The sequence below is a fragment of the Narcine bancroftii genome, chromosome 5 (assembly GCF_036971445.1).
Source record: "Narcine bancroftii isolate sNarBan1 chromosome 5, sNarBan1.hap1, whole genome shotgun sequence".
Taxonomy (NCBI): domain Eukaryota; kingdom Metazoa; phylum Chordata; class Chondrichthyes; order Torpediniformes; family Narcinidae; genus Narcine; species Narcine bancroftii.
Genome location: NC_091473.1, coordinates 37,820,291 through 37,848,201, shown reverse-complemented (window position 1 = coordinate 37,848,201; position 27,911 = coordinate 37,820,291). Strand labels below are relative to the sequence as shown.

The 27,911-nt window shown below is 40.4% G+C and overlaps 1 long non-coding RNA gene across 1 annotated transcript in view; it reads left to right on the top strand.

Annotated features, from left to right (window-relative positions):
* The first annotated feature begins 488 nt into the window (after positions 1–488).
* LOC138763271 (uncharacterized) overlaps positions 489–27,911 on the top strand; it is a 48,434-nt gene continuing 21,011 nt past the window's right edge. Inside the window, exons 1-2 of the long non-coding RNA XR_011357462.1 lie at positions 489–604; positions 23,229–23,278. This is a non-coding gene — a long non-coding RNA (uncharacterized lncRNA). The remainder of the gene's footprint in view (positions 605–23,228; positions 23,279–27,911) is intronic.

Below are 27,911 nucleotides of genomic sequence, written 5' to 3'. Positions count from 1 at the left end.
TCTAGATTCTAGCACTTCAATCTCTCATGTCTCCAAAGATTATAAATCACCTAACTACATTAAAACAGAAAGCATCAGAGGTGATTATAAAACGTGTTTCAAGAAGATATACAAATGCATGTACCTGCCACTTTCATTTCTGTACAGCATTAACCAAGAAAGTCTGTGCTAGGGTCGCATGCAATTCGCTGTGTGTTGGAGAAACACAGCAGGGCATGTAGCATCCATGGGAAGTAAATGGTAACCAACATTTTGGGAAGGATTCAGGCCCAAAACATTGGTTATCATTGCTTCCTATGGATGCTGTATGCCCTTCTGTGTTTCTCCCGTGCACTTGTGTATTGTAATTTCTGTACAATTAGTTTAATGTTGGCCTTAAAATGGACCTTAAGATGATGCTGATGAGAAAATTATTGTATTGTTTAGTCATTGATGTGACCTGGTTTATGATGCTGGTTCGATGATTAGATAATGCACTGACTGGAAACTGTAATCATTGGATAAACTATACTCTACAACCAGCAGATTCAGTGATTTTCAAGAGGCACTTAACCATTTGCAGTAATGAATATTAATCAAAGTTTCTTCAGAAATCATCTGTAAGGTAGTTTCAAACAACACATTTACTATTTGGATAGTTAGTAAGGATTGCAGGTCAGAATAGTAATTTAAATGTTGGAAATGGAGGGTTTCATTTATCATTCCAAAACCCATAAATATGAAGAGCAACACACTTTGTCCTTAAATTTGTCTGATCCAGTTCTGTCTATTTAGATTTGAGTCAGGATCATTTGTTAAAAATGGGTCAATACTTATTTTTGGCACAATTAAAATGATGAAAAAGCAATAAGAAAATAGCTACATGTGGGTTATTTTTGCCTACGTGATTTTTGGTGTGAGATGCATTGTGTTGGCTAACAGAGGGGCAAACCACAATTGATTATTTTCAGAACATCTTGGTAAATCTTGTTGAGCAGATATGAAGTGAACTCTATCTGTTAGTCCCACTAAACCACATGCAACACCAGAACTAGTATTAACCCTTCTCCACCCAAAATCACATCTGACTTGCTTCATCATTCCCTCATCTCAACCACCTCCTTGCTCCAATTATCAACTGTCTCTGACTCCAACCCTTCACCATACACCCAACTCTCCATCTAACCCAAACTTCATAATGGAGACTCACTCCCCTCACTACCAAGTCTCAGCCAGTCCCTAATCTTTGAATAGCCAAGAATTCCCCACCACACCTGAGACAATTAAGTTTTTGACTGTCATCCCACTTACCAATTACTCCTCCAACCAATGTTGAGCACATAGAGGAACAACTGAGCACAAACTGAGGCAATACCACAGTTTGCTCAGATCAAAGTAATCAAAATGGTGCAACCTTTAAAGGTCTGCAACAACATTCAGGCTGTAAGATTCATGCTGATGTCAAACAGTTGTTCTGTCACATTAGCGGCATTGATACAAAAATAGGTTTAATTTGTAGTTTATTTTTAACATTGAGCAAAGAAAGAGAAGTTGGAAAGACTCAATGGGCCAGGCAGTATCCACAAAGGTAAAAGGACAGTCAATGTTTTGAGTCAGGATACTTTATTGAGAGTAAGGAAAGAAGCGGAGATAGCAAGCATTGAAAGGTGTTGAGGGGGGGGGGGAATGTGGGAGATGGGCCAAGTGATGATAGGATACTGAGCAAATGAAGTTGGGAGAAATGGATGAGAGACAGGAGACCACTGGAGTGGGGGTTGAATAAAAAGCAGGAACTGGAGAGCGCTTGGGATGTGGAAGCAAATGAAGAACAGATAGAAGCAGGGAACTGCATTGGGATAGGGGTTATCTGAAATTGGAAGATTCTATGTTCATGCCATTAGGTTGTAGTCTATTCAGATGGAATATGGTATGCCGTTCTACAAGTTTGCATTTGGCCTCATTCGAGCAATGGGTGAAGCCAAGGGCAGATAGGACTGTTTGGGAACAGGAAGAGGAATTAAAATGATTGGCAAGTGGACGTTCCAGCCTACATTTGAGGACAGAGCACAAGTGCTCGGCAAAGCAGTCACCAATCTATGCAGGCCACATCAAAAACACCAAAAACAGTAGATTGGGTTGGAAGAAGTAGGTGTGAAACTCTGCTTCTTCTGGAAGATCTTTCTATGACCCTGGATGGAGGCAAGGAGGGTGAAGTAGCTAGAAATGTTATACCCACTGCGGCTGCTGTGGGAAGTTCCCAGTGGTTGGGAGGTAGAAGGATGAGTGAGGAGGGAAGAAGAGCAAACCAGGGAATCACATAGCAATTCCTGTGAAAAGCAGAAAGAGGTGCAGAGGGGCAAATGTGGCTGGTTGAGTGAAAAGAGGCGACTAACGGTAACTGTTCATTTCTCTCCATGGATGCTGCCTGACTGCTGAGTCTCTCCACGTTCCCTTTGCTCAATAATCCAGCTTCTGTAGTTCCTCATGTATAACTTTCGATTCAATATTTTACTTTCATAAGTAGGTATTGATTTCTTGATAATCTTTCTAATCCTCTTTAAACTACTCAAAGCTAAATTAGATTGACTGACTACAGCTCCGAAGCTCTGTTATTCTCCAATCAATTGCCAGGATTCTGTAATCAGGGATGTGATGCACAACTAGCTGCTACATTAGCCCATTTTATGGTGAAACCCCACATTATAGCTAGCTCAAATTAAAAAAAAGGCAAACTTACCTTTTATGGTGATGACCTTTAATGCAGATCCTGCAGTCCCTTTTTGCACATCTGTGTTGGGAACCGGCTTCCAGAGCTGAGGGAAGTGGTTGAATGGTGCAGTAGCACTGCCTACCACCATGATGTCCAACATATGTGCCGAGAAGGGAAAGTGGCCTATACTTTAAAATGGTGACCAAAGAGCAGGAAAGAGTGCTAGTAGAGATCTGTGCAAGACTCAGACAGATCTCCTGTGCAACATAATAGCCTCTATTATCCATAAGGATTTTTTAAAATTCACGCTCCTGGGTCGTGGGCTGACGGCGTCAATGTGACATCATCAGTCCTCCTCCTTGAAGCCACATCAGTGGCACTCCTTTTACAGAGGATGTGAAGCGACTTCACCTCTGAGTCTACCCCCTAGGTGAATTGAAGATGAAGTGAGTTCAACCAGTTAATCCTCCTTCAGACCTTTTATGAAGGTAAGTGAAGTTATTTAAAGATGAGAATATCTGTCTTTATATTCGCTTTATTTTTTACCACTATAAAAGGGCCTACTGTGTTGAGAGAGGGTTTTATTTGTTAATTCCTTTAATATGATGCAATCAAAAATCAGTGAAGAGGCAATATCTTTATGCACGATAAAAAAAAGCGTTATTTAAACATTAATAATAGATGTAATGTAAAAAAAAATCTCCCTTTAGTCTTTTATTCCTCATTGCAACCTTCAATAATCTTTTGAGGGAAATGCATTATCAATGCATATGGAATCATCAAATCTGTCTGAATTGAGTTTCCTGGAATAACTTTAAATATATTTGCAACAAGATTGTGATCTTTCTTTATGTTCCAAGGTGTTGATTGGTACTGCAAAAAAATTCTAATTATTTTATTGTTTATATATAACTTTGAGAATTAAGTTGCAGAACTTATTAGATTGTTTTTATTATAAAGCAACAACTTAAGTTAGGTGTTGATTGTTTACTGCTGGCCTGTCGAACAGCAGGAATAGATGACTGTTAAATGAGAAAGGCACTTAAGATAGAACTCCACCTGTCCCTTGGTTTTATTTTAAATTTTTGACAGAACACATTTTAGGTGCTGCACCTTTTTGTAATTTCTCATACTTCCTCAGAGAAGATTAAGTTTAGACAGTTTGTACAAACACATTGATGCAGAAACTCAGCAGGTCAAACAATTTACTTTATATAGCAAAAATAAAAATATATAACCAACATTTCAGACTTGAGCCCTTAATCAAGGTATGAACAAAATGTAGGCAGGTGCCCGAACAAAATTGTGGGGGGAGAGGCACAGACCCAAAAACAGGAGGTAATAGGAGGGTAAGGGAGGGAGGGCACACCATCAAGCAGTGGGATGGGGGGAAGGGGAAAAGCTCTGTGAATGGAGAGGGAAGGGATGGAAAGCTGGAGGAAAGAAGACAAAGGGAAAGGGAAGGGAGGGAGAATGGAGAGTAGGCGAGCAGAAACTGGAGAAGTCAATGTTAATACCATCTGTTTGGAGAGTGCCCAGATGTAAAATTAAGTGTTGCTCCTCTAATTTTTGGGTGGTCTTGGTTTGACTGTACATCAGGCCATGGACAGACATGTCAGCAAGGGAGGGGGGCACAGAACAGAAATGGTTGGCCCTGATGCAGACAGAGCAAAGGTGCTCAGCAAAATGATCTCCCAGACTGTGTCCAGTCTCTCTAACATAGAGAAGGCTGCAATGGGAGCACCGGGTGCATCCCGGTGTGCCCTCCCTCCCTTATCCACCTCTTGCCTTTGAGACTGTGCTCCTCCCCCCACCATTTTATTTGGGTGCCTGCCTACATTTTGTTATACCTTGATGAAGGGTTCAAGCCTGAAACATTGGTTGTGTATCTCTATCTTTGCTACATAAAGTACACTGATCTGCTGAGTTTCTCCAGCATGGTGTTTTTATTTCAACCATAGTGTCTGCAGTCTTTCATATTTACTTCAGACAGTTTGTGTGTGGTGTGACCTGAAATGCAATACTACACCTCTTGAAATGCTAAATTTCTTATGGTGATAATTTTTCAAAACTACTGTTGATGTATTGCAAGATCCATTAGTGATGAAGGAATAGCAATGAATATTCAAATCAGGATGATGTGAGACACAGAGGACTGAGGAGATGGTAGTTTTCCATTAACATTTTTTTTAATGTCAGGAGGAATAGAGAAGTTGCTGAATCAATTTGTCAGCCACAAAATCTTTTCTTGTGCTAGATATGACCCTGGTCACCAAAAGGTTTTCCGAATGATTCTCAGTTCTTTTCATTTTGCTGGGGCCACACTCTTTCAGTATTCATATTTATCCATCGTGTCCAATAATAATGTAGAATTGAGTCTTGAGAGTGGTAATATCCTATCTGAAATTTGACCCAAATATCTGTATCTTTCTTCATCCTTTTGGTTCTGAAAGTATGATGGTGGGGACTTAACGTTAGTGATATAATGGGAGATGTCAGGAAAATATTTGGAATTTGTTGCAGATAGTTATTATGTGCAACAAATATTTCCTGCCACTTGTCATACTTAATATTGACTTTAACCAAGTTTTGCTTTGGATGAACGTAAACAGTAAAACTAAATATTTCATAACTTTAGAAACCTCTTTTAATGAAGTGCTGACGATGGCTATTCTGAGAAGGTTTCCCCTGAGGAACTCCGATTGCATTGTCCTGCTCTAATTAGTCTGCATCAATTGCAAGTTTCCCTTGTTGCAGATGTGTTACTGGAAGGATTTTCTCTTTGGTGATCTTAGTTTTGCTGGCCCTATGTTCAGTAAATCATACTTTAGTGCAGACAACAACTGCCCTTAGCTCAGCTTCAAGAGGTAGCTTTTCTGGCTATGACCCAGATTTGTGCTCTGACCGTAAGGTTACGGTGTTCTAATGGAGTGCCAGTGAGTTGGTTTTGTTTAATGGCCTTCATAATCGATTTTATCAGTTTATGGCTGACTAGAAGGCGTGGTTATTGACTAACTTCAATTTATCCTCTCTTTGTGGATCGCAGACATCTGGATGAAAAATGTTTTATTGGATAGCTATCAACGTTTAGTGTCAAAGACTGAAGCAGCACAGAAACAGGTCCTTTGGCCTATCATATCCATGCTGACCATTCAGTACCCAGTTGTATAAATCCAATTTCTCAGCACTTGTTTTGGCTAGTACTCCAGTAATCAGTAATACTATAGCTGGATCTTTGTTCAGATAGCCTGTCTTTCCAAAAACATTATGATTGGCTTCTTTTAATTTCATATGGACTGCTATCTTGTGATCGAATACAAACTTTTATGTTGGTGAGGAGGCTGGCAGAAGGCACTCCAGTCACTTTTGACTGAATTTCTTGCAAAAACTTCAGTCCAGTGTCTTCCATGGTGATGGATGAGGATGGATAATTGATCTGAGACACTAAGCATGATTTTTCTCTCCACAAAAACTCTGTCCTGCAGTATTTTCAGCATTTGTTTTACTTCAGATTATTAGAATCCACAGCAGCTTGATTTTCTAAAGTTTTTCTTTTATACTTTGATGTCTTTTGTGTAACATTAATTACTTTTATTCAGACTTTGATTTCAAATAGTTTGGCCCTTTATGTAAAGCAAACTAGTATACTAAGGAAAATTGTCAAAGTAATGAAGGAAATAATTTGCAGGGATTTAATGCTTCAGACAGAGTACAGCACAGAATGAAATTATGTTACCTATATTTCATCAGGTTATTTTTGTCCATTTGAAACACCAAGATTTATTCCACAAACACAATGCCCTCAAAATTCCAAGTTTTCTTTAACCAAAAAGAATTTTAAAGATTTTTGATTAAAAATATCAAAGGGAAGAGCCAATTTAAAAGTAACAAATTATCATCGAAGAGTTATCATCTAAATATTATAAAATGAACATTCTAGGAAATGTTCAGCAGATTTTCTTCCAAAACGGGATAATACAATGAATTATTCTCTGGTCTTGAATTAACAATAGAATGATGCAAAAAGTATCTCACTGTAGGATATAATAAAGTGCCCAGATTTTGCCCTGATTAAAATGAGATTAGCCAAAACTTGCAATTGACTTTGGAAAGATCGGTTATTTGTGCAAAAGTGTAAAGGTATATTCAGAAAAAAGATTTACATTAAATAAGAATAATTCACATTTTTAGGTCATGGTAAATTTCTTCACAACCAGTAATTATTAGTAATGAAACAATAGACAAATTGAGTGAGCACCAAAAGGAAGAATAATCAATCGTTAATGATTGAAAAAACACATGCTGGAGAAACTCAGCAGGTCAAGCAATGCCTTTATGTGGCAAAGGTAAAGATATATCACCAACGTTTCAGGCTTGAGCCCTTCATCAAGGTGTGGGGGTAACATGAAAGGTGTCCAAACAAAAGGGGGAAGGAGGGACGGGGGTTGGTGAGGGTGGAGATGATAGGTGGAGAGGAGGTGGGTAAAGACTGCAGGAAGGGAGGAGGGAGTCTAGGCTTGGCGGAGAGAGGAAGGAAGTAAGATCTGGCATAACTAGTTAAAGGTGGGAGGGGGGGGGGGAAAGCAAACTGATTAGTGAAATGCAGCGAACTCAATGTTTATTCCTGGGGTTGGAGGGTGCCAAGATGAAAAATGAGGTGTTGTTCCTCCAATCTGCGGGTGGTCAGGGTGGGGTTATGTGAAAAGCCATGGATGGACATGTGAGCTTGAGAGTGTGACTCAGAATTGAAATGGTTGGCTACGGGGAGGTTGCTTTTGTTGCAGAGGGAGAGGGGGTGGTGGGCGAAGTGGTCTCCTAATCTGCGACCAGTCTCTCTGATGTAGGGAAGGCCATAGAGGGTGCACTGAATGAAGTAAATGAGTTTTTCGGAGGTACAGGTGAAGTGTTGCTTCACCTGAAAAGTTTGTTTTGGACCTTGGACAATGGTTTGGCAGGACCTGGAGCCCTCAGGAGTTCCTGAGACCATTTCTGACCACCCTGCACCCCCTCCATCTACCACTACCTACAATGCTCCAGGGCCATGGAATGTTACCCCAGCCCCAGTGGAGGGCATGTCAGATCTGACGCCACACATCCACCCAGCTGACACCAACGGCAACGTACAGGTGTTCCAGACTGTTCAGGATTCAACAATTGTGCTGCATCCAATACTATGACGGTGGCAGTTGCATACCAGCCCACCCAAAAGATTTAATTTGTAAAAACATTTAATTAATTTCACTCCACTGGACTCTTTCTAAAACAAAGGGTGAATATATTTGGCTGTATTAGGACACGCTCCTTGCTGACTGTGCCTGAGGCTCCTCCCACAGACCCCTGAATAAATGCGACTGTGCCACATCTCCCTCCTCAGTCCAGGACAGTTGACCAGCAAGGGCATGCCTCCAGTCTGTTGCCAATAAAAGGCTATCAGTTTCTCTAGACAGTTCTTCTAGTCCTTGAAGTAATTGATGGTGCATCAAGTTGTTTTATAAAAACATAGGAAACAGCACAGTAAAGATTTGTGATCTCATTTATGTTGTGCATTACTGTGCAAAGAGGCAGTCTAAGCAGAACCTCTGAATAAACAAGATTAATGTTTCTTGAGTTTCATACATCTGTTGTATTAGATTGTATGCTCTATAATGGACTTTATGAGAAGTTAAGCTCTCACTGAGAGCAAATATTTTGCAACAGGAACTTTGCATTTCCCACCTTCTTTGGTGAAATGTTTTCCATTTCCACTTTGTCTTCCAAGAAACTTCAAATTGGGCGGTTAAACTCTCAGGAAAGGATCATTTAAACCATTTTTGGTCTCAGAGAGGAAAATCTTTCAGCCCTCTGTCATAAATCCTTATCATGAGACTAAGAGTTTTTGCAGACATGTACTTATGATGGGGACAGAACAAGAAAAAGGGAAAACACACAAGGTAAGAATACAGCAGGGGAGAACAAGAGCAATGAGGTTTTGTGACACCACATTGTTTCAGCAGTACCCAGTTTCTTTCTTCTTGCTGTGTTGACATTGCCCCTTAATCCATCGTTCCTTCTGCAATGCTATCTCCCCCTTATTCCTCCAGATATTTTCATCCCACCATTTCTTGTCCACGAGCCGATGCATTTTTCACCATTGCTCTAGGTGTTCTTTGTTTCCACAATCCCTTAATTATTCTTTTCCCCCACGACATTGGTCTTGCTCACCTTACCATTTTGTTCACTTCACAGAGGAGGCTGCGTGCATCTGCACAGGTGCTGTCTCTGTCCTTTGGCTTATTAAAGACATGGTAGATTGTTTTTAGGGAGCACATCCTTTGCCATTTATAACAGAGTCATCCTACGACTTTGAGCTCTGCATCACTTCAGTTGCAGCAGGAATTCTTGTCAACTTTTGTTGCTGCTTAGCTTTTTTCACTGGAATATAATTTTTGGCAAAATAATGAGGTGTCTGATGTCAGAGAAGTGGCAATGTAACAGGAAATCAAGGGATGGGGGTTAAGGAAGAAACAATGAAACTGCTTTCTGCTCTCATCTGAGCAGGCAAGGATCGTGTTATATCGAACACTGCAGACGTTTCATTCACAGTAGGTTTCCTTTGCCAGTTCTTGGTTATACTTGTCCCACACTTCACTTTCTCACCGCATTTGAGCTTCTTACCTTTTTTTTCCCACTTCTTTCACACACTTCCTATTTTGCATCTGCTGTCAAAAATTGACAAGAGTAGCATTCAAATGAGTTGCATAGTTGGCTCCAGCAATGGTTTTTTACTGGCATTGAACTTTTGTCAGCAAAAATGTAATCCCTAAAACCATGTGTCCTTTCAGTTCTGAACCTGAATCACCCATTCTGTGTTCCTCCCTCTAAGACAGTGGTTTTCAAACTGCTGCCCTAAACTCACATTCCACCTTAAGTAATCCCTATGCCATAAGTGCTCTGTGATTAGTAAGGTGGTACGTGAGTGGGAAGGGAAGGTTGAGAATCACTGCTTGAGACCCAATTGTTACTGAATGTTTTACTTGAGAAAAATTGTCATTGGCCCATTTCCTTTGGAGTTATGAAACCGTGCACATAATGAGCCAATTAGGTATGATTAAAAAATGGTTCTCAACCTTCCCTTCCCACTCACCTACCACCTTAAGTAATCCCTTTCTCATCACAGAGCACTTATGGCATAGGGATTACTTAACGTGGAATGTGAGTTTAGGGGGGCAGTTTGAAATCTACTGCTGTAAACTGATCCCTCTATTGTTTCAAGGCTATTCTGATAAGAATGGTGTGCCTGATAAATAACATGCTATGTATGTACAGTATGTGTAAACTGTATGTTTACAGTGTCCTTCAGGATATTTGTTATTTATTGCTGGTACTCCAATCTTTGCAAATCTTGATGAGTTCCATTTTATGCTGGATTTTTGACAAGTTAAATCCATCTCTGGACATGAACTTTCAGTGATATTGTGCCACAGATGGTGGTTTAGACTCTAAATCCAGGCTGCCAAGATTTGAAGTTGAAGACTTTTGATAGAAACATATCTTATGCAGCGAAGGGCTCTGCAGGTAACAGCTTAACATCCACCATCTGCAGACAATTCCACTGCACCTATCTGTCACATCCCATGAACAGAATTCAATTATCCATCTTGACACATAATTGTCCAAATTGGCTAATTCAATCGCAAACATGGGCACTGCAAACTAATGCCGATCTAGACTTGCCATTTATCAAATGTGCAGATCACCTAAAACTATACACGAAAAAAAAGGCTTGATACAATCTCACCAGTTCTTGACCTGAATCTAGACAAATCTTTAATACTAAATTAACGAAATACCAAACTTGGACCATATGTAATTGCAGAATGAATGATCTCATGTAGCAAGTCAGTGCCAGTCCTTCTCAGGAAATCTGGGCACAAATCAAGTGCTGCTGATGTCATTTCCCATGCAAGAAGCAAAACATTGGCATTGACCCACAATTTGTTTAATGGAAAACATGTTGCTCTGGTGGAAAACAAAAATGTCATGCTACCTGGGAACAATCAGACAAACTTAATATTGTGCACCATTATTAATGTATTGTCATAGGTAAAGCATCAGAGTTCTGGAAATTCTTCTTCTTTCTTCTTTGGCTTGGTTTCGCGGACGAAGATTTATGGAGGGGGTAAAAGTCCACGTCAGCTGCAGGCTCGTTTGTGGCTGACAAGTCCGATGCGGGACAGGCAGACACGGTTGCAGCGGCTGCAGGGGAAAATTGGTTGGTTGGGGTTGGGTGTTGGGTTTTTCCTCCTTTGCCTTTTGTCAGTGAGGTGGGCTCTGCGGTCTTCTTCAAAGGATGTTGCTGCCCGCCAAACTGTGAGGCGCCAAGATGCACGGTTTGAGGCGATATCAGCCCACTGGCGGTGGTCAATGTGGCAGGCACCAAGAGATTTCTTTAGGCAGTCCTTGTACCTTTTCTTTGGTGCACCTCTGTCACGGTAGCCAGTGGAGAGCTCGCCATATAACCCGATCTTGGGAAGGCGATGGTCCTCCATTCTGGAGACGTGACCCACCCAGCGCAGCTGGATCTTCAGCAGCGTGGACTCGATGCTGTCGACCTCTGCCATCTCGAGTACTTCGACGTTAGGGATGAAAGCGCTCCAATGGATGTTGAGAATGGAGCGGAGACAACGCTGGTGGAAGCGTTCTAGGAGCCGTAGGTGATGCCGGTAGAGGACCCATGATTCGGAGCCGAACAGGAGTGTGGGTATGACAACGGCTCTGTATACGCTTATCTTTGTGAGGTTTTTCAGTTGGTTGTTTTTCCAGACTCTTTTGTGTAGTCTTCCAAAGGCGCTATTTGCCTTGGCGAGTGTTGTCTATCTCGTTGTCGATCCTTGCATCTGATGAAATGGTGCAGCCGAGATAGGTAAACTGGTTGACCGTTTTGAGTTTTGTGTGCCCGATGGAGATGTGGGGGGGCTGGTACTCCTGGTGGGGAGCTGGCTGATGGAGGACCTAAGTTTTCTTCAGGCTGACTTCCAGGCCAAACATTTTGGCAGTTTCCGCAAAGCAGGACGTCAAGCGCTGAAGAGCTGGCTCTGAATGGGCAACTAAAGCGGCATCGTCTGCAAAGAGTAGTTCACGGACAAGTTTCTCTTGTGAGCTTGCAGGCGCCTCAGATTGAAGAGACTGCCATCCGTGCGGTACCGGATGTAAACAGCGTCTTCATTGTTGGGGTCTTTCATGGCTTGGTTCAGCATCATGCTGAAGAAGATTGAAAAGAGGGTTGGTGCGAGAACACAGCCTTGCTTCACGCCATTGTTAATGGAGAACTGTTAATCGAACAACTGAAAAGTGGCAAAGCAGCAGGTATGGATGGAATCCCCCCAGAGGTCTGGAAGGCTGGCGGCAAAACTCTGCATGCCAAACTGCATGAGTTTTTCAAGCTTTGTTGGGACCAAGGAAAACTGCCTCAGGATCTTCGTGATGCCACCATCATCACCCTGTACAAAAACAAAGGCGAGAAATCAGACTGCTCAAACTACAGGGGAATCACGTTGCTCTCCATTGCAGGCAAAATCTTCGCTAGGATTCTACTAAATAGAATAATACCTAGTGTCGCCGAGAATATTCTCCCAGAATCACAGTGCGGCTTTCGCGCAAACAGAGGAACTACTGACATGGTCTTTGCCCTCAGACAGCTCCAAGAAAAGTGCAGAGAACAAAACAAAGGACTCTACATCACCTTTGTTGACCTCACCAAAGCCTTCGACACTGTGAGCAGGAAAGGGCTTTGGCAAATACTAGAGCGCATCGGATGTCCCCCAAAGTTCCTCAACATGATTATCCAACTGCACGAAAACCAACAAGGTCGGGTCAGATACAGCAATGAGCTCTCTGAACCCTTCTGAAATTATAAATGGTATATATCTACACTGTTGGGACAGTAAAAGGATTATGAAATGGTTAGGTTGAGGAAGCAGGAACACTCAAGTAATCAGCAATTTTGATGATCAACACCTGAATACAGAAGTTTTTCTGGAAGAATCATGATTTTATCTCCATTTACTTCACAGATTATTCCAAACATTATTGCTCTCAGTCTAAATTTACTCTTTGCTTGTTTTACCTGAGTCAACACATTGGACATTTATATTTGAATTTTCGTGTAGAGAACAAGAATGTTCAGCCTATTATTTCAGTATGGGTTTTCTGGTGAAAGGGTTTTAGTTTTATCCTTATTTCTCTCTCTATTAGACCTGCTGTACTTTATTGGTTTCCAGAGCAACTAAGTCCAAGCCCCACATCTCTTTATCTTTTAAAAAGATGCATTTCTTTCTTTTTAAAAAATATCATCTCAGGGTCTGCTTTCAGCATCATTCTTATACAAGCCGCCATTTCTCAACGACTTGTTGCATTTCTTTAAAAAAAAGCTTTGGAAGAATTTTAAATTAATTACAGATGCATTGGCCAGCAGAAGTAACTGGTGTCCATTAAGTTGCATCAGCTGGAAACAAAATACTCCCAAATCTCCCACAGTTATGAACACATTCCTCTGATCTTCCCTTATCCTTTTTGTATTCTTACATTTAAACAATTGTTCTCTAAACACTGAGCATCATGCTTACCTCTGAGAGATTCAGGTGTGCCTCTGAGAGTAGCACTCTTACCTCTGACAAAAGGTTTAGTCTTCATGCCTCACTTGAGAGACCAAAGCACATAATCTAGTTTCTGGAGCATAGTTGAGGGACTGAAGGACTTTCTTTGAATGAGATAATAACCTGAGGCCCTAATCAAATGAATGCAAGAGAGTTCACTTATCTTGGGTACAATATTGATCGATTAAAGCAGCATAGCTGATCATTTTCACATTTGCTTTTGGGGAAGATTGTGGCAGGTATTTTGGTTGCTGTGTTTCCTCTATTGAAACAGTGGTCATATTTTCTCATCAGTTGTGATAAGAACATGTGGGCATACTATCCCCTTCTGCTAAGTTCCTGCTGCTTCTGCCTTGTAAAAGTGAGAGAGGTTTGTCGGTGAACTGTGCAATAGATTTGAGTGATATAGCTGGCAATATATGCAAATAAGAGATGTGGAAATAAGATTAGCAACTGTTTATGTGCAGGTGAATTATGGCATGTGAATCCGTGGCTCAGTATGAAAACATAATTTACAAATTTGTTCACAATACCATTGTCGTGGGCTGTATAAAAAATGGGCAATTAGTCAGGACACAGGAGGGAGATTGAAAATTTGGCTGAATGGTGTACTAACAGCAACCCCTCCCTCAAAGTCATTAAACCCAAGGGACTGATGTAGACTTTAGGGAGAGAAAATCAGAGATGATCATTGAGGGAGTAGAGATGGAAAGGATGAGAAAATTTAAATTCCTGGGAGCCACTATTTCAGGGGACCATTCCTGGACCCAACATACTAATGTCATCATGAAGAAAGCACATTAGACCCTCTATTTCCTCAGGAGTTTGCAGAGGTTCAGTATGAGATGGAAAGCCTTGGGAAACCTCTACAGATGTGTAGTGGAATGTGTGCTGACTATCACAACCAAGTGGAGGACACCAATGATCCTGAGCAGAAAGCCTTGCAAAAGTAGTGGCAGTACATCATAGGCACATCTCTCCGCACCATCGCAAAAAAAATGTACGTGGAACACTGCCATCGGAGAGCAGCAGCAATCATCAAGAATCCACGTCTCCTAGGAGGGCATGATCTGTTCTCGCTGCTGTCATTAGGAAAGAAGTATAGATCCCACAAGACTCATATCACCAGGTTCAGGAACAGTTGGTATCCCTCCACTATCAGACTCCTAAGCAACTCTCAATCAGAGACTCATTTAAGAATTTTTATTTTGTAAATGGAGTGCACGAAACTGCAGCAGCCACTTCAGCACCATAAAATGGTAAAATCCCCAACCTTACACGTATTGTTTATGATCATCAAAAACACAACAAAATTATAAACACCACATGGAATTTTAAAGTAGAGGATCAAACTGATAGAATCTTGAATGGTTTTAACTTGCTGAAGCAAGAGAGCCAGTGTGCAGCAAACAAGAAAGGATGTTGGAGATGCAAGGGAGGAAATTGAAAACATTGTGTGAGAAGGCAGAAATGTAGCAAAAGGGCTGGCATTGGAGTCAGGCTAAGAATGAACCCCTTCAGACATGGATCTTACTCACAAATTAAGATTGCAGGGAAAAAAAATGTGATTACCTATAAGTACATATGAACCAGAAAGATCTGCAAGGCGAGAATGTCCTGGTGATTACAGAAATGTTGCTTCAGGTCTCCATTCCAAACTCACCCATCCAGCTAGAGAGCTTGATTTCCCTCAGGGCAAACAGAGATGCTGGTGCTTCTGGAAAGATTTGTGCAGGGCAACTCTACGTTAACATCAATTATAGCTGATTCACAAATGTCTCTGTTGTAAAGAACCTTTGTTCAGCAGAGAGAGAGAGAGAGAGTACCTGATGGCGAAATGCAGACCCTTCTACCCACCCGGGGAATTCACAGCCATGCAGTTTATGTTCTGCCTTCGGCTAATGAAAGAGCTTTTTGGTGCTATCTGTGAAATGCAGACATCCCACTCTGATGGTGCCATGATTGTGGCTGGCAACTTCAACTCTGCCAACCTAAAAAGCAGTCTACCACAGTCTCAATAGCATGTCAACTTCGCCACCAGAGAAGAAAACACACTGGATTGGGTGTGCACCAACATGCCTGGTGGATCCAAGGCTGAACCTTGCCCCCACCTAGGATACTCAGATCACATCAGTCCAATTAACCCTGGCATACAGAATGTAGCTAGTTCATAGAGAGATCAGGACATGGCTGGGGTGAGGAGGAAGGGGCAGTGGGCCACAACAGCACCACAGGACTGCTTTGAAACCATAGTATGGAGCTGTTTCAGGAAGGCAGTCAGCTACAATAGCCATGAAAAGATCGAGGAGTACATAAGCTCAGTGACTGGCTACATCAGAAAGTGCAGTGAGGATGTCACTGAGATCAAATGCTTCACAACCAGGTTAACCAGAAACAATGGCTCGATGCAGAGATCTGGGCACTTCTCAGAGCTCATGATGCTGCCTTCCGGAAAGGGGACAAAATGGCACTAAGATTAGCCAGGACTGAACGCTACCATGCAATCCAGAGGGCAAAGCATGGGTACACACAAAAGATCCATGGACAGCTGTGTGATACTGGCAACATGAGGCACCTGTGCCAAGATATCAAAATTGTAACAGTCAGAACACTTTTTATGCTCAGTTCAACAAGAAGAACAGGCTGATGTTGAAGAAAGCTCTGTATCCCCCTGATGAATGGGCCTCCTGCATAGCTGTGGCCGAGGTGAGGAGAACCCTAACCAAGGTGATCCTAAACAAGGCAGCGGGACCAGACAACATACTTGGTCGGGAACTAAAGGAATGCACAGAAAACTGATGGAGGTCTTTATAGACATCTTCAACACGTCACTGCAGCAGTCCATCATCCTCATGGGTTTCAAGACAGCCACCATTATCCTGGCACCAAAGAGGCAGTAACTGGCCTCAGTGACTATCAGCTGGTGGAGAAGCTATCCTCACTGGGATTCTGGACTTCCCTCAGAAATACCACAGTCTGTTGGGGTAGGTAGCAGAACACACTGAGCACTGGCGCACCTCAGGGCTCTCGACCTCATCAGCATCATAAATGAGTTACACCACAGAGAAGAGGTGGAAAATCTCATGATATGGTGCAAGAGTAACCACCTGAATCTCAACGTGGACAAGACAACGGAGCTGACTGTTGACTTCAGGAGGACTAGGGATGACCACTCTCCACTACACATCAATAACTCTGTAGTGGAGAGAGTGGAGAGCATCAAGTTCCTTATGTAGTGACCTATCCTGGATATACAACATCTTCTCACTTGTCTGAAAGGTGCAATAGTGATTGTACTTCCTGAGAAGAATGAAGGAGGCAAGACTACTGGCCACCATACTGTCAACTTTCCACAGGAGCTCGAGTGAGACTGTCCTGGCCAGCTGCATCACATTGTGGTATAGTTGGTGCAGAGCATTGGATCGGAGGTCAATCCACAGAACCATAAGAGCTTCAGAGAGGATTACTGAGGTCTCCCTCTCCCCATCAACATGATTAACTGAGATCATTGTCTGGAGAGGGCACCCAAAATCATTAATTACTCCTACCACCCTGCCCATATCTTCCAGCTACTCCCATTGGGAAAGTGATATGGGAGTATCAGAGCCAGACCCACCAGGCTGAGAACCAGCTTCTTCTCACAGGCAGTGAGATGGCTGAACAACTGATGGACTGCTCATACAAACCTACTGAAATTCAACTATTTACAACAAGATTTATTTATATTTGTATTTGTATATGCAAAGCATATGAATCATTTGTCTGCATGTGCGCTTTGCAAGTTTTTGCACCAAGGATCGAAAAACACAGTTTCTTCCAGTTGTACTTCAACTTTGCACATCATTACTGAATATTTATTTTTTTTTCTGCATTTGCAGTCAGTTTGTTTACACTTTTCTCTTTTGTGTATTAGTAGCTTTTTCTTGAGTACAGTTTGCAGTAACTGATAAGTAGAAATCCTGCCTGGCCCACAGGAATTAGAATCTCAGGTATGTCTGTGATGCCCTGTATTTGCTTTGACAATAAATTTGAAATTTGAACCCTATTTGATCGAGATTAGTGGTAAATGAGTGATGAGAGCCATGTGCATTTAGCAATGTTTGGGCCTGGTAGTGCAGATGGAATGGCATTGGAAAATATATTTTCTTGCATTAAGATAATTAAACTTGCAAGTGTACCACTTGCCTCTCTAGTTATCAGTTCCTGCTATCTTCTCCTTGCATATTGAGGCCAGCCCATTACTAACCCTCCTTTCCATATCCATCATAAAGATTCAGTCCAATGTCCAAGAAACTTATTTGTGTCAGCTTTCTCCTACTATCAACAATTATTAACTCTTGCATAGCCCCATTTCAAATATTTTAATTTAGTTTTCTGATATCACAGGGAATAATGAACTTGCAAAGAAATAACAATCAACTTGTACACCCTGATGGTGCCATTATTGTTGCTGGTGACATCAATCACACCAACCTGAAAACAGTCTTACCATGGTTTCAACAGGTCAGATGCATCAATGAGTAGAAATGTTCAATCAACATTTTGGGTCTGAGTCTTTTATCAAGACAAAGATAGAATAGTGAAATTACACACAAATATAAACATATATATATATATATATATATATATATATAAAAGGGGGAATAGAAGCTGGGAAAGAGCCCCAAAGGTGATAGAAAATAATATTTTCAGTTGCATCTGGGGTCCCAGAAGGACAGGTTCTCTCTGCAGTGCATAACTATTCATGCTGTTGTAATGAACTTCTCTCATTTTTTACCAATCCATCTAAAAATACTCTCCCAGAGGGTATTCTAGACTTCTTTTCAATTAAAATGTTCTCTTATCCATGAAGTCACAAATTGCAGCCAGTGGCATTACTCATTTTAGAGAACAGGGATACCTTGTATAACGAGGCTTTGAACAGAGCGGGTCCTGATATAATGCAGTTTATAATTTTAATATAATAATAACCAAAAATTGTTAAATGTTATTAATATTGCATTACCAAAACTGGCACAATAATTTAACGTGCCTGCAACAATGCTTGTCACTCGGGTGCGTTCATTCAACTTCATTATTGCTTAACTTGTTTTAGTATTGCTCTAGACTCTGAGCGGGAAGGCCATGGCTGCTCTGTAATATTTTAATTGTGTTGTATAAAAGTACACCCTTACAAACAATATGAGCAGAAAGAGGAACTGCAGTGAAGGTGATACATGTAACAAATGTAAATGGTTAACATTGGAAAATAACCTGGAAATTATCAAAGCAACACATGCAGTTGGAGCATCATTTGCGAAGGAAATAGCATGAAGGAATTGTCTGTTTGAACTCTAATCAAGAATAAAGATAAACTAAAGAACATGGAATGGCAACAGCATCTTATATGTCAAAAGTGATTGTTAAACAGTGGAAAATATGGAATGCCTATTAATGATCTTGACTGAAGATTGCAACCAGAAAAGAATTCCATCAAGTCAAATGACAATTCAAGCTAAAGCAACAAGCCTCTATGGACATTAAAAGAAAATGAAGAAAATGGAAATGAAAGGGAAACTTTATCAGTAAGTCATGGTTGGTTTTACAACTTCAAAAAATGCTTAGGAGTCCATAATGTTCGAATTACTGGTGAATCTGTCAGTAATGATACAGCTGCAAGCTTTCTGACCGAACTAAAAGAAGCGATTGATCAAGGAGGCTACAAAGTTGAGCAAATTATTAACGTTGACAAAACCAGATTATTTTGGAAAAAGTGTCATCGTGCAGTTTTTCTTAGCCAAAATAGAAGTCTCAAACAGGCTATAAAGTTTCAAAAGATTGATCGACACTTCTACTTGGCGCGAAAAAAGGGTCAACAAAAGAATTTACATTAGAGAAATTATTAATGCTTATTGAAAAAATCAATGAAGCTTGAGATTACCTTATGAATGTAGAATCAAACATTGAGAGTTTGGCAAGAATTGCAAAATGCTATTCGATGTTCGAAAGACGTGCAAACTACATTAGAAAAATATTTTCTTAAGCAACGTTCACTTATTGCCAATAAAAATCTTTGTTATTTTTCAGTTTTTTAATATATTCCTTTTAAGTATTTTACGCACGTGTTTGGATAAGAATTCTAGGTAAAAGAATAAATAATTATATGATCATGTAGTATTTGACATTCCTGTGAACTGGGCATTCATTGTCTTATTTAGTGGACCACTACTGATGGATCGTAAAAACGCCATGACACTTTTGTCAAGCAACTTGTCCTGTTCACCTTCACGTCATCCTCCAAATTAGGATGATTGGTTGCCAGCTCCCATTGGTGTACACGCCATTGGTAGCATCATTTCATTTGTTTGCACTTGCATTTCAAGCCTGATGCTGAACTACATCCATTAGTGACACATTTAAATGTCAACATTTTGCCTGATTTATTATCTGTCAAGGTCAGTTCATCTTTGTGTAGGAATATAAAATATTGTATTAAGTCCATGTCAGGAGCATTGACAAGGGCTGTATTAGTTTTTAAGAATTCCATCTGCAATGGAGTCACCTTGTAGGAATAATTAGTTTGGTGAACAATGACAGGACACATTGCCCTTCCACCTCTGACTCTGTTCGCAACAATACTTTGAATGTGCAAGCATATAAGATCTCTTGGCATACACAGAAGTCCAATGTGGTACAGTCTGATGGATCACATGAACATCCAAAATATCCAAAGGCAGCGCCATATGTCACTGTGAAAGACTTCTAACCATGCAGCTACAATTTAAAGTCAAATTCCAATCACTGAACTGAGAAATGATTGCTGTCTGCCCATGTTGAAGACCCCTACCCTTTCCTCATTGGGAGAGCAATCACAGACAATAAGCACACATCTGTTAGAGATAATGCAATATAGAAATTCTTACAATTTGGAACTTGGACAGTCCTATTATAAATTTCAACATCAGGAGGGAATTTAATCTGTCAAACTAAAATTGTTAGAGCCCTACCGTTAGGGTTGGATGCTTTGGCAAAATAAATAGTTCAGCACAGACAAGATGGGCCGAAAGGGTCGGTTTCTGTGCTATAGTGTTCTATGGTTCTATTTTTCTAACAATAAAGTTGAAGTTTTTGCCATCAGCCTGTTCTGCTCTTTAGGGTGTGAATTGCATGCATGGGGGTAGGTTGTATGTGGGAGAAAAGGAGTACATGTCATTTGTCGCATCATAGGAGAATCATTTCACTCTGTGATCTTGCAGGTCAAAGATACTCAACATCTCAACTCCTTAAGAAATCAAAATGCTTCATTTTCTCTGATTGCTCTTGCTGCCATTGGAGTAATTATCTGCAATGATGTCATCTTGCAGGAATAATTAGCTTGGTGAATGATGGGGCACACTGCCCTTCCAGCTCTCACTCTGCTGGTAACTTTTGTAGGTAGGATGAAAGATTATCTATAATTTCCTGCAGCCATTGGGAGATTGAGTATTAAATGAGCACATTACCAAGGCTGCGAGTTAAGTGCAGAATCAAAGATTTGTTTTTTTGCTTCTGACAAATCTAAGTAGGGGGTCACAAGAAAAACATGGAATTCTGCACACACAATGATTGAAGTAAAAACACAACGCTGGAGAAACTCAGCAGGTCAGTGTCTTTTATATAGCAAAGATAAAAATACATAATTGATGTTTTGGGCTTGAGCCCTTCATCAGGGTATGGAAAAATGTCCACAGATATTGGAATAAAAAGGTAAGGGGTGAGTGTGGGGGAGGAGATGGTAGCAAAGGCAGGACTTGGTTGGAGAGCTTGAGAGCAGCAGGAATGACAGATGGGGAGCAGTGAAAGAGACTCTCACAGAATTCCCTTCGGAGGGTAAGGAGAACAGGGTAGGCATTCCTCGAAGAGTTTTTCAGTCATCAGAAGTAAGACATAGAAGCTTCAGACACAGTGGTTGAAGTAAAAACACAATATTGGGGAAACAGGAAATGATAGTCATAAAATAAGTTAACTAGTTACTTTATTTTATTTTCTGTCTTCAGTCGACTGCTTTACTGAATGTGGAAATTGGTCGCTGTGTTTGCCTTTCTAATAACCATGTAATTACCACCTGTGAAGCACTGAAATATTGGATGACCTATATGACTGCAAGCTTTATCTTTAATGTGTGAGGCAAATGTGGATGTTTATTTGTCTTTGAAAGTTTGTTGTTAGATGATCGGTCCTTATCTACTTTTTCTGAGGCCTTCAGCAGATTTAAAATATCTGCTCCAGGGGCATGAATAGGAACTTAAATTTGCCAGCTTTTGAAGGGCCATGAGGAATGTTATGGGATAAATATGTTCAGGTGCTCTTCTTGTATGACACAATTATTAAAGAGATGTGAAAATATTGCAGGGTGGGAAGGCTACAGATGCCTTTTCTCCGATACATGAAATTATTTAAACATTTAGAAGAAGCACTGTAATATGGCTAAATGTCTACAATGCACTTTATGTGAAAGATGAGGGTAAAAATGGAAATCAAATTTATCAAGTGTCTTGATAAAAGGCAGCAAATTGAAACTAGTGGGAAAAAAAAACTCAGATCATGTATTTTGAGGACTCTTAGCATAGATTATGGGGTGACTTAACAGATGTCGTTAATATAAGCAGTTAAAATTATTTTCCTCAGTGTAATGATCCAAAAAAGGAGAAAATAAGAGCAAGGTTGTTTGGGATAATGTCAGGAAGAACTTTCAGACATTGTTTCCTATGTTTCCTTCCCTTTGGCAGTCAGTGATTCAAGTCTTAGCATTAGATATTTAGGAGGGCTGTGAAGTGAAATGTGGGAGTCACCACTTTGCAAATTTAGTAGCAGTAATGATCTGTGGACATGCATTGTGCATCCTTTAGTGGATTATGCCCACTACTACAATCAACAACATGGACAGTTAATTTGCACATGGAATTATATTTTGATTTATTTTGGATTGTGAAGATGGTGTGATAAAATGATTAATTCATGGCATGAAGGCTCTGCTAGCCAAACTAGCATTTAATCCTCTCTTTGGTTTGGTTGTGGCAAGCTGTAATCCATTTAGGGAAGCTACCTTTATCCTGATGAGTTGCAGGATTTTGACATGATGGTGATAGAAGGGTATTTCCAAATTAGGATGGTGTTAGACTTTGAGGGGATTTGTACAGGTGGTGTTCCTGTGCACCTTCCATCCTTTGGCTTTGTTATGATCAAGGCCACAATATGGAAGGATGATCAGCTATCTCCCGCAGTATATTTCGTAGATCTTGCAGCACTGGAATTATGCTGTTCCTGACAACTGTAGAGTATTCCATCAGTGATTAGTACAATTCCAACATCACAAAACCTATGGTATAAATGCTTTGGGGCATTAGGAAATCACTCATCATAAAATTCCGAGCAGCTGACCTTCTCCTACAGCAATAATATACACAGAGAAGTTTCAGTGAAGCTTCATGTCATTGGAGATTGTCAGTAACTTGAACATAGGGCTTTTTGTGACGATAATACTGTTGAATGGCAAATGGAAGTGGCTAAACCCTTTCGACAGAGATGGCCATTGCCAATCGGGTGGTATGTAATATTTACACTATATATCAGTATATTCTTAAATTTTGTCCAATCCTTGCTCCACATAAACTCTGACTGCTTCATTAATCACAGAATTGTGAAAGAAATTGGAATGTTCATAGATTTTAATTCTAATCTTTAAGATGAAAGGATGGTTATAATGGTGGCATCAAATGATAGTGCCAAGAATCCATTCCTAAAGAAACTCTTGCAGTGATGTCCTGTGGCTGAGATTATCTTTTTATCTGTGCTTGATTTATTCTACTGCTGTGTCTAACACTTAGGCTTTAATATTTTGAGTGTGTATTAAATTTCTACTTTTATCCCTATTTTGTATTTTACAGACCAGGTACTATTAGTGGTTGTCTGATATGCTATCTTCTGCAAATGTGAGGTATGTGGAAAAAAAAATGCAAGTATTTATGGCTTTCAGTTCCTTTTTCCCATGCTGAAAGGTGCTTTTCGGAGTCGAACTGATAAGAAACAAGTCCTATGATCTATAATGTTAATGCTGACCTCTTCATCCATCTACATTAATCCCATTTGCCCACATTATGACCATATCCTTCCATGGCTTGATTATTTTTGTCTGTTTCAACCCCTCTTGAACATTGCGTTTTTATCTGATTCCATCACCACCTCTGGCAATATGTTCCAGATACTAACCTCTTTTAATTAAAAAAAACACTCCACAGATCCCCTTCAAAAACTCCTTTCAATCACTTTTAACCTATGCCATCTTGTTTTTGATACCCCCAAGCATTGGGAAAAAAAGATTCCATCTACCCTATCTATACCTCTGACAATTTAAATATCTCTGTTAAATCACGCGTCAGCCTCCTTCACTTCAGGAAAAATAAACCCAGTTAATTCAATCTCTCCCCATAATTAAGCTCTTCTCTCCAGCACAATCACATCCTTCCTAAGGTGTGGTGATTCAGAACTGCATACAACATGCTAAATGAGGACTAATCAGTGTTTTTTTAAAAGTTGTAACATAATGACTCATTTCTTGTATTCCATGCCCTGACCTCAGAAGGCAAGAATGCATATGCCTTCTTAACCACCCGATTCATCTGTTTTTGCCTCTTTCTTGGATCTATAAGCCTCTCAATATTTCTGAGTATTCCCCTCCCCCTCCCATTTAACCTCTCCAAATACATCACCTTGGATTTGTTGACATTGCATGCCATCTGCCAGTGCTTGGCAATTTTCTACCTGATCGATATCCTCCTGTAGCCATTGACAACCTTCTTCACAATCCACACCACCCATTTTCATGTCATCTGAAAACATACAAATGGTAACTCTGAAATTCATAGACACCAAATTCATAAGCACTGACGCCTGCGGTAAAGAACTAGTTTGTACAATTCAGATTTCCAATCAAAGAAAAAACATTCTTCCACCACTACCCTCTGCCAACTATCACCAAACCAATTACCCAACTCAACTTGGATCCCATGTGCCTCAACTTTCTGATCTAGTGTACCATGGAGTACTTGTCAAATTTCATACTAAGTTCCATTTAGACAACATCTTACACCGTTAATTTCCTCAAAAAACTAAAATTAAGACAGGATTTAACTCATACAAAGCAGAGTATCCTGAATCAGTTCTAATGCACAAATCCCATCCCTTAAATTTTCACCAATAATTTCCTTACAACTGATAGGAGACTCATGTGCCTTAATTTACCCAGCTTATCCTCGCTGCCCTTCTTAAATAAAGAAACAACATTAGCTATTTTGGTATCTCACCTGTGGCTAAAGAAATTGCAAACATTTTCATTCAGATCTCAGCAATATCTTCCGTTGATTCCCAAACCAACCTGAAAGAGATCTCATCTGGTCTTGGGGATTCATTCACCATAATGCATTTTCTCACTTTCTTGGACTGATTCAGAATGAATAGCATGACTCCACTTTAAAGTGGAGAATAACAAAGGGCCCAGGCCTGAAACATTGATTAAAACACAGACATGCTGGAGGAGCTCAGGCCTTACAGCGTCTTTAGGAAGTAAAGAAACATTACTGATGCTTCAGGCCTGTGCCCTTCTTTAACATCATTAATATATCTTTACCTCCTATGGATGCTGCGAGACCTGTTGAGTTCCTCTAGCATTTCTATGTTTTACTACCTCACAGCATCTGCAGAGTTTCGTGTTTCACTGAAACATTTGGATACCCTTGACTTCCTATGGATACTACATGTCCTGCTGAGTTTTTCCAGTCCATTTGAGCCCTGCGCTCAACCCCAGCAATCTGCAGACTTTATTGTTTCCCATGTTGAAAGTTGAACATTAGGACAGTCCCAGCAATAATGAAGTAAAGACGGTTATTTAAATAAAAGCTAGTGACAGTAATTCATTACCGAATTACAACCAACATGTTCTGAAAAGGTCGTGACTGGATTGCCAAATTTGGCTCCCTGCATCTTTTGTATCATTAGCCCCAAAAGCTTATGCAGGCAGGTAGCATCTTTGGACTGACCCAAATTACATGTGTGCAGATTAACCACCAAAAGAGCCTTTACACCCACATGGGACATTTTTGAACTGTTTCAAAGATGCAGTCTATGAGCTTTGAAATGATAGACTATTTTTACAGTGGACTTTATGGCTACAATTTGAGAAGAGTTTTGTTGGCAAGATGCCCTCTTTACAAAAAGGGCACACTGGATAACAAGTTCTGTAAGATTTGTATTTGACCAAGTGTTTCAATTCAAGTTTCATTTGTACTTGTAACACTGAAGTTTATCTTTCAGTTATTATGAAATACTTGAACTTAAAACAGCAGTTTTTTTTTGCTGAATTCAAACAAAAATCTGGCTTTGAGTTCCACTTGGAATGTTCAACTTCATCTCCCACATCTGATAAGCATAACCACTGACTCAATGCCAACCACAATATCTTTGGAGCGTTTATCATGCATACAGCTGTCCACTGAAATCTGTGGGGAGGGAGTTCAGAATGCAGCTATTGTCTGTTTTATCTGTTTTTTTGTTCCTGATAAAGCGCTGACAATTTTAAGGAGTACTTGGTAGGTATACATTCAGGTCAGAAAATCCCAAGCAGGATGGGGATGATTATGTTCAGCTAAATGATTCTGTATGAAAATGATCATTTAAAAAAATACTTAAAATACAAGACTTTCAAGATGTCAATTTATTTATTTGTTTTGCACACATTCATCCCAAGAATTTTGCTATTACATTTTGAATGAGCAGAGTTTAAAAACTTAACTTCATCTAATTTGTTGGGACATAAACCAAATACTTGTGGTTTTCCCAGCAGTATTGTGCAGAACTATTGACATTTACCCACTTAGACAATGGCAAATTCAAGATTCCCCTGTGAATTCAGAAGTGCCAAATATGCTGGCCAAACAGTTTCTCAACTGTACTCCAAAGAGAGCAGGAGCATGCTTGGATTTCCCAATATTTACTTGTGGCATCTGCTCTTGAATGGTTGCCATAATAGACTGGCTACAGGATCTGGAAGCCCACTCATTTGAATGATGATGTGCCCAAAAATTTGGATGTGTTAGAATGACACAGATGTGGGGCGGCAAAAATTGTTTTGGACATTGGCTGACACTTAAAACATCAGGCTCCAAGTCTTCGGTGAGAATGGGAGAGGTGTTCAGTGACTGGAGGCAGACTCAGAGACCAGTATTTTGGGAGATGAGGAAATCAGGAGTTGTCTTGATGGATGTTGACAATTCCCTTTCCTTCCAATGATGTTGCTTTACCAAATGAGTTTTAAAATTCTAAATTTAGACATACAGCATGGTAACAGGCCATTTTGGCCATGAGCCTGTGCTATCCAATTTACACCCAATTAACATACAACTATAGTACATTAAAAAAAATTGGTGGGTAGAAACTGAACCCCCTGGGGAAAACCCACACAGACACCAGGAGAATGTACAAACTCCTTACACAAAGTGCAGTATTTGAACCCCAATCTCAATTGTAACAGCTATGCTAACCGCTATGTTAACCGTGCTGTCCTGCAGCAGATCTTTTGTTTTGCCTTCAGGAGGAGTGTTTGGGTTTCAGAGTGGGATTGACAGGTATATTGCCACTGGGGTTTTGGAATGGGGAAGATGGAATACAGAAACTGCAAGATGTAGGGGAAGACAGAGGTCTGTGGAGTGTTGGGAGTGTGGAGAGAAGAGGCTTCCATCAGCAATAAGAGGGATGCAGTGGAGAGTTGGAGTGGGGTAGGTGGAGGTTTGGAGATGAAAGATGTTGGATAATCTTTTTGTCACAGAGTCAAAGTTGTACAGCTCAGAAGATGACCCTTAGGCCCACTACATATATGCCAATTCTTTTCCCCATCTCCAATAAATTCCTTTGTACCAGGTTTGCCTATTTTTCTGCCTTGCCCATTTAACTGCCTCTCTAAACATCTCTTAAATGCCGTGATTACACCCAATACCACTGTCTCTTCATGTTCTAGACATCAACAGTCTGTGTGAAAAAAATCAAACCCTACAAATCCCCACTAAAATTGCTTTCTCTCACCTTGAAGATATGATCAGTTGTTTTTGATACTCCTATCATGGGGAAATTATTCTATCTATTTATCCATCCAATCTTGGATATCTTTTTCAGGTGACCCCCCCTCCCCCGCTCAATTACCTTCACTTCAAGAAAAACAAACCCAATCTAATCTCTCCTGCTAAACCAATGACTTCCCATCTTGTAAAAGTCCTGGTGATTTTCCTCTGCACTATGCCATCATCATCACCCTGTACAAAAACAAAGGCGAGAAATCAGACTGCTCAAACTACAGGGGAATCACGCTGCTCTCCATTGCAGGCAAAATCTTCGCTAGGATTCTCCTAAATAGAATAATACCTAGTGTTGCCGAGAATATTCTCCCAGAATCACAGTGCGGCTTTCGCACAAACAGAGGAACTACTGACATGGTCTTTGCCCTCAGACACTCCAAGAAAAGTGCAGAGAACAAAACAAAGGACTCTACATCACCTTTGTTGACCTCACCAAAGCCTTCGACA